The sequence below is a fragment of the Pantherophis guttatus genome, chromosome 2 (assembly GCF_059756535.1).
Source record: "Pantherophis guttatus breed Tessera chromosome 2, ASM5975653v1, whole genome shotgun sequence".
Lineage (NCBI taxonomy): Eukaryota > Metazoa > Chordata > Lepidosauria > Squamata > Colubridae > Pantherophis > Pantherophis guttatus.
In genome coordinates, this window is record NC_142064.1 from 258,254,929 (window position 1) to 258,262,972 (window position 8,044).

The 8,044-nt window shown below is 34.8% G+C and overlaps 1 pseudogene across 1 annotated transcript; it reads right to left on the minus strand.

Moving 5' to 3' along the window:
• Nucleotides 1-5,869: 5,869 nt before the first annotated feature.
• On the minus strand, nucleotides 5,870-7,697 carry LOC148115657 (uncharacterized; annotated as a pseudogene). Its single transcript, XR_015732715.1, has one exon. The product of XR_015732715.1 is annotated as an uncharacterized LOC148115657 (transcript).
• Between the last annotated feature and the right edge of the window lie 347 nt (nucleotides 7,698-8,044).

An 8,044-nucleotide genomic window follows, 5' to 3' on the forward strand; every position in this document is an offset into this window, starting at 1 on the left:
GAGACAGAGAGAAACAGAGACAGAGAGACAGAAAGATCTCCAAATTTTATTGTTGGAAGAAATGTCCATCTGGGTTCAGTTCCAAGTGGGAAGAAAGACACTGGAAACATGGAGGCTGATTGGAAAAGATGGTTTAATGGTGGACAGCACCACATGGTTTTGAGGACCTGGGCAATTGAGCACATGGGGGAGAGAGGGAGAGGGAGAGGGAGAGAGATATATTTATACCCTCTCTTGGGCTTTGAATTTGAGCTTCCTATTCCTGTGGCAAGCTATTGGCTGCTGTAGGAGTCATAGCTAACCTTGTTTGTTTGTTTGTTTGTTTGTTTGTTTGTTTGTTTGGTTGGTTGGTTGGTTGGTTGGTTGGTTGGTTGGTTGGTTGGTTGGTTGGTTAGTTAGTTAGTTAGTTAGTTAGTTAGTTAGTTAGTTAGTTAGTTTGTCAAACATGTAAAAGATAACAGGTATAAGTATAAACATAAATGTGGCTGGTGCGCTTATGCATGCTCCTTACATGCCTCTTAGGAATGGGGTGAGGTCATTGGTAGACAGTTGAAGATTAAAGTTATGGGGGTTTGGGGATGTAACAACAGAGTCAGGTAGTACATTCCAGGCATTGACCATTCTGTTGCTGAAGTCATATTTTCTGCAATCGAGTTTGAAGCAATTTACCTTGAGTTTGTATCTATTGTGTGCTCGTGTATTATTATGGTTGAAGCTGAAGAAGTCACTGAAAGGTAGGACATTGTCTCCAATGTCTCCATGGTCATGTGGCCAGCATGACTAAACACCAAAGGCGCATGGAATGCTGTTACCTTTCCACCAAAGGTGGTCCCTATGTTTCTACTTGCATTTTCCAAGCGTGCTTTCAGTCTGCTAGGTTGGCAGAAGCTGGGACAAGTCACGGGAGCTCACCCTGTAATGTGGCACTAAGGATTTGAACCACTGAACTGCTGACCTTTTGATCAACAAGCTCAGCATCTTAGCCACTGAGCCATCACATCCCTTACAAAGAGAAAGTAGCTTCCCATGAAATCCTCAATCAACCTCTTTCAATTGAAGTGCTGAGCCAAGGAGTTTAAATTATTCAGAGCGCTTGAAATCCAGAATAATAGCCATAAAACATCAAGTAAAGGCTGAAATAAGAACATGTAAGCGGCACGTGTGATTGTCTTTGTCTTGCAGCTTCATCAATTCATGAGAAACTTCCAGCTTCACAACATTTCCAGGGATGGGGTTTATTTGGATGAAAATGGAGTTCCTGCTGCTGACTTTGATATCATGCACTGGACAGTTTTTCCCAACAAGTCAACTGCTGGGGTGAAAGTTGGGAGTGTAGAAAGAGAAGCCCTCTCTGAAGTCAAGGTGTTCATCAATCAGGGTGCCATCCAATGGCCAACATCATTTAACGAGGTAGCTGATGTTTCTTCATTTTTACTCCTCGGTTTAACTCCACATAATGCACTCTTTTCTGTTCAGAAATAATTCCCGTTCAGTAAATTGTAGATAACCTCCAGATCCAGGAATCTAAAGCACTATTAATTCATTAGCTATCATGTATCTTTTGGGATTTTTCAGAAGTTAATCACAAGCTGGAACCTGCTTGATCATGTGGCCAGCATGACTATACACAGGAGGTGCACCGAACGGTGTTACATTCCCACTTAAGTGGTACCTATTTATCTACTCACATTTGCATGCTTTCAAACTGCTGGATGGGCAGGAGTTGAGGTAAATAACTATAGCTCAGTGCTCACACCCGGGCTGAGCCATTGCATCCCCTTTCTGAAACATACACTTTGCCTTGTTGTCCCAAAGGTGTTTTTTCTTTTTTCTTTTTTTATTTTTTTTTTATTTTTAACATTTTATATTTTAAATTACTAACATTACAAACAACATGTACAATATTTCACCCTGTGCTATACATAAGAAAGGAAGATTTGGTTCTTCGGATATATCCTCATGATCGCCAAAATCCACGTTCTCGGGGTACAGGTACCGAAGCATCCAATTTTCCCAGCGCATAGTCCACAAATGGTTTCCAAATTTTCCAGAAAATGTCTTCTTTATAGTCACCATTTCTAATTTTAATATCACATGTCATTTTATCATTTAAAGCTAATTTCCACATTTCACAATACCATTCTTCTATTCTAAAATTCACATCTAATTTCCAATATCTGGCTATTATAATTCTACCCATTATAATCATAATTCTAATCAATTCTTTCTCATATTTTGTTAGTTCTATTTCCTTAATTAGCAACAGTAATATAGTTTCTGGTCTCAATATTATTGCTTTCCCCATCATTTCAAATATCATTTCCTCCAATTGTTGCCAAAACTTTTTAACTTTATCACATTTGTACCACATATGTTCATAAGTCCCTAATTCCATATCACATCTCCAACATTGTTTACTAATTTTTTTATCCATCAATGACAATCTTAATGGAGTCAAATACCATTTCCAAACAACCTTATAATTATGCTCTTTAATCCTTACAGATAAAGTCTTCATAATTCTACTCTTCCAATTCACGTTCCAGTCTAAATCTGATATTTTAATATTAAGTTCTTTTTCCCAATTCATCTTCATCACCCTTTGTGGTTTTCCATCAAAATTTATAATCTTATATATCTTACTAACGAGTCCCTTTAGCCCAATTTCATCTTTCATAATTTGGAATACTAAATATTCAAATTCAGTTTTACTTCTACTTATCGAACAATTGTCCCTTACCTTCTTAGTCCATTTTTCTATCTGTATTTTTTCAAACCAGCCTAAACCCAATTTTTCAATGATTTCTTTTTTCCTCCTTTCATTTTCTGAAGTTTTTAACCAATCTATTATAGTTTGTATATTTTCATCTTCCATTACCCTATCACGACTTATATTAGTTTTAATCGGCCAATTTTCAATTGTCTTCCCTAAGAAAATTATATCTGGAATTAAAATTTTAACAAATTTGTTCCAAATTTTACTCAGTCCCTTTAACCAATAGCTATTAATTACACATTTTGATTTTGCTTTATCTAAAAACCATGTTGAGCCAAATCTCTTGATGTCCTTTAATTCTAAATCTCTCCAATGACTATCTTCTCCTTTAAATATTTTTACCACAGTCCGAATAGCATAAGCCCAATAATAATTGAGTAATTTGGGGATTCCTAATCCACCTTCCTTTTGATTTTGATACCACATTTTCTTCACTAATCTAGGTCTTTTCCCACCATTACAAAATTTATCCAATTTCTTCTGATATCCTTCAATATCTTTCTCTGTCAAGTTTAACGGTAACATCTCAAATAAAAAATTAAACTTTGGCAACAACATCATCTTACACATTGCAATTCTACCAAACCAAGACAACTTTATCATTTTATATTTATCTATCTTTTTCTCAATTTCATTCATCACCACATCATAATTTAATTTTTTCATTTCTTTAACTTTGAGTGAAAGTGTTATGCCCAAATATTTCAATGTTTTTTTAATCCTTATCCCAAGTTGTTCTTGCATATTCTCCCACTCCTTACCATTATTATTCATTAATAATTCCGATTTTGACCAATTTATTTTCAAACCTGTCATTTCCTCAAATTCTTCCAAATGCTTATGTATCCTTTTCAAATCTTTCTCTATATCTTTCAAAATAATCAAAGTATCATCCGCATACAGATTTATCTTATATCCCTTATACCCTTCCAATTCTTCATCTTTTTCTATCATTTTAGTCAAAATTTCCATAACTAATAAAAATAATGTTGGAGACAGGGGACATCCTTGTCTTGTACCCGCTTCCAATCTTATCTCTTCTGTCAGCCTTCCATTCACCTTCACTCTTGCACTACTTTTTTGATACAGTTTTGAAATAACATGTATAAACTTATTACCAAAACCTAGTACCTCAACAATTGTTTTAATAGTTTCCCATTGTACAGAGTCAAAAGCTTTGAAAATATCTAATGATATTATACCTATTTTATCAGCATTATATTCAGCAACATCTATAATATTTAATACTCTTCTGACAATATCACTCATGTATCTACCCTTCACAAAACCTACTTGGTTATAACTTATATATCTATCTATAAATCTACTTAATCTATTATTTATAATGGCAGTAAATATCTTTGCATCTTGATTAATTAAAGAGATGGGCCGATAGGACTCAATCCTTTCTAAGTCTTTATCTGGTTTAGGGATTATAGATATCACCGTTCTGTTCCATGACAACGGAGCTTCTCCACCATGTAAAATTCCATTAAATAGTTTTTGCAATTTTGGTATTATTATTTCCTTAAATTCTTTATAAAACTCAGCAGGTAATCCATCTTCACCTGGAGTTTTCCCTAATTTTATTTTTTGTATTACTCCATTAATCTCGTCTTGTGTTATATCTTCTTCCATTAAATCTTTATATGTTTGGTCAATTTTCACAACATGTTTTTCTAAATAGCTTCTCAGTTTTCCCCGATCAATTAATTTTTTCGAATATAAATTTTGAAAAAAGTTCCTGACCACTTCACATTTTTCTAATTTTTTATAGCGTCTTATACCCTTATCATCTATCAAGGCTCCAATTTCTCTCTTCTCTCTTTTATTTTTCGCCATCCTTGCTAATAACTTAGAGTTTTTATTGCTAAATTCAAAAAAATTCCTATTTAAATATCTCATATTCTTTTTTACCAATTCTATATCTTCTTCTATCAATTTATTTTTTAGCAAATTTAATTCCTCCAAAAAAAAATTTTTCTTTAGTAAGCAAAAATTGATTTTCCAATTCTTTAATCTGGCTTTTATCTTTTTCAATTTTATTTTTATAATTTTTATATTTTCTGCTTGATAACTTGATACTTTCCCCTCTAAACACTGCTTTCATCGCATCCCAAACAATTTCGAATTTAACCTCTCCATTATCATTCAATCTCCAGCATTCTTCCCATTTTTTAAATATCCATTTTTTATCCTCTTCATTTTTATACAGTTTTTCATCATATCTCCAACAACTTCCTTTTTTCTCAAAATTAAAATCTATTTCCATCGTAACTTCTGCATGATCAGAATCCTTAAAAATTCCCACATCTATCTTATCCACATTATTCAACAAATCTTTAGAAACTAAGATATAGTCAATTCTTGAATATGTATTATGTATCTTAGAGTAAAAAGTGTACACTCTTTCAGTTCCTTTCACTTCTCTCCAGACATCCACCACGCCGTTTTGAAACATCCATTTATTTAAGGTCCCCATTTTATTTGCTCCTCCACAACAAGTGGGGTTAGTACTATCTATTTTATCTCTAATTAAATTAAAATCCCCAGCCACAATTACTTTCCCTACACTTTCGATTTCCAAAATTTTAGTTATTTTTTCAAGAAATTCTTTTTGCTTCTCATTTGGTAAATATAAATTAACCAGTGTCACTTTTTCCTCATTAATATTTCCCACAATTATTAAATATCTTCCTTCTTCATCCACAATTACTTTTTCTTTTTCAAAATATACCCTATCTGATATCAATATAGCAACTCCTCTAGCTTTTGAAGTTCCAAAAGATTTTTCATAAATTTGCATACCCTTTATGTACATTTTATTTGAGTCTTCAGATTTCTGATGGGTTTCTTGCAAAAATAATATATCTGGTAAATCTCTTTTAATTTTAAGTTCCAATCGTCTTCTCTTGATCTGATTCCCTGTACCCTTCACATTCCATGTCATTATTTTTATTAAACCCATTTAAACTGTAACTTTTTTAATCCTTTCCCCTCCCCTTCCTTTCTGTGCCCAGATCCCAGCACCAATCTCCCACATTCCAAACAACATTCAACATAGAAGAAAAAAAACAATAAAACAAAAACAAAAAAGGACAAAAAAAACATCAAACATTGAATAACAAACAATATTCGTCCCCCACATCCTCAATTGGTTTCCGCCTCTATAAAGAGAGTGGGGGAGAGGGGACGTGCCAATGGTCGGGTCACTTCTTTCGGGTAGTCTACTTAAATTCATCTCTCAGAGAAAAGGGTGGTAATTTCTCCCCGCACTCAGCTTCCTGCAATTCTTTTTCAAGATCCTTGAATTTCTTATCCGCTCCATCTCCCATTATATCATCACGACTTTTCTTTTGTTCAACCATCGCAGGTGAGATTTCCTTCCGCTTTAGTCCTTTAGGATCTTGTCCTCCAGCAGCCCCTTTTTCTTCTGGTGTTGATGTTTTTGCATATGTTCCACCCATCTTGAGCATTTGATCTTTTATCTCTGTTACGTCCTCATACTTTACAATCAATCCAAGTTCGTGTAAGTATAACACTGCATCTGTTTCCAAAGTAATTAATTGCATTCTTCCTTTATAAAAAAATTTTAGTTGCTGTGGCGGTCTCCAGTTATATTTAATTCCATTGTCTCTCAGAACCTTTGTGATTGGTTTCAAAAAAAATCTCCACGCCCTTTCTTCTCTTGATATATCCGGAAAGACTTGAATAATTTTCTCCTCAAATTTCAAAGCTTCACCCATCTCTCTCACTTTCACCATCACTTCCAATTTGTCACTAAGATTTGCAAATCTGACAAGTACATTTCTATTTAAGCCGTTTTGTCTTTTAAACCCAATTCTAAAAACACTTGCCAGATTTGTTGCTGTAAATGTGATTTGTGTATCCAAGTCATTGAGCCATTTTAAAACTCGTTGTTTTAAATTGTCCACTTTTTCTTCTTGAATTCCACGAATAACCAGATTATATTTCCTTGCTTCTTCTTCCAAAAGACAAATTTTTTTACCTTGTTGTTCATTTTTAAAAAAGATTTCTCCAATTTGCCGATCTATCTTTGCATCATGTGTATGAATCTGCTCAATTTCATCTTTAATTATTGTCATTTCTGCTGTTTGCTTTGCAAAATTTTCATTCATTTATTGCTTCATTCTTTTAATTTCCAATGTCATATTATCCATACTATCTGACAGTCCTGATATCTTTTCACTAATTTTGGTTAAGGCCACAGCAACTTGTTGCATTTCTAAAGATTGTTGGGTCGCCATTTTTTAATAAGTTTTAATTATCCACTTTTGCCAAGAGGGTCTGTAATGAAGATTAAGGGACAGCAATCCAATATTGAAGCTGAGACAGCTTATTATTGCACTCAAAAGGGCCAGCAATAAAAGTTTATAGTTCTCAATTCAGCTTATGTAATTTCCCTAAAAAAAAAAAAGCTAACATCCGTTGGAAGGCACTGCCCAGAAATACGTTTTGCCGCTTCAACTCAGGCACTTTCACAAACAAAAGATCAACTTAAAGTTCACATATTCTTCCAAGAGACAGAAAAAAAAAAACCCCTTCCACCAGTCTTTGATGTTCCGTGCCTTTATCTCACAGCAAAAACAAACACAGATCGCAGTAATAATGAGAACAAAGACAGCTATTTACTCCAAATATGCAATCGCGACTGCCTATCTGGTCACCCCTCGCTCCTTCCACTTTCCCACGCTATGAAAAGCTTCAAAATTTGAGTCGTTCAGGGTGACCTACCGATTCCAAAGTCCAGTCTGCTTGGGCAGTAGCTCTTCCGATACAATTTATAAAATTTTGGTCCTTATCAGTGCATTTCAAACACTTTAATCCACATTTATCTTCCGTAAAATGCCCTGCGAAGTGGAGAAAACGTCCTCACACCACCACGGCCATAACCACGCCCCCCAAAGGTGTTTTTTCAAGAAGCAACTGAACGTTCTGGTTTTTCTTTTGAAGACGTTTCGCTTCTCATCCGAGATGCTTCTTCAGCATTCCCTACCATCCAGTCAGAGCTCAAGAAGCTTCTTGGATGAGAAGCGAAACGTCTTCAAAAGAAAAACCAGAACATCCTGTTGCCTCTTGAAAGTGCATCTTTGGAACAACAAGGCAAAGTGTATGTTTCAGAAAGGGGATGCAATGGCTCAGCCCGGGTGTGAGCACTGAGCTACAGTTATTTACCTCAACTCCTGCCCATCCAGCAGTTTGAAAGCATGCAAATGTGAGTAGATAAATAGGTACCACTTAAGTGGG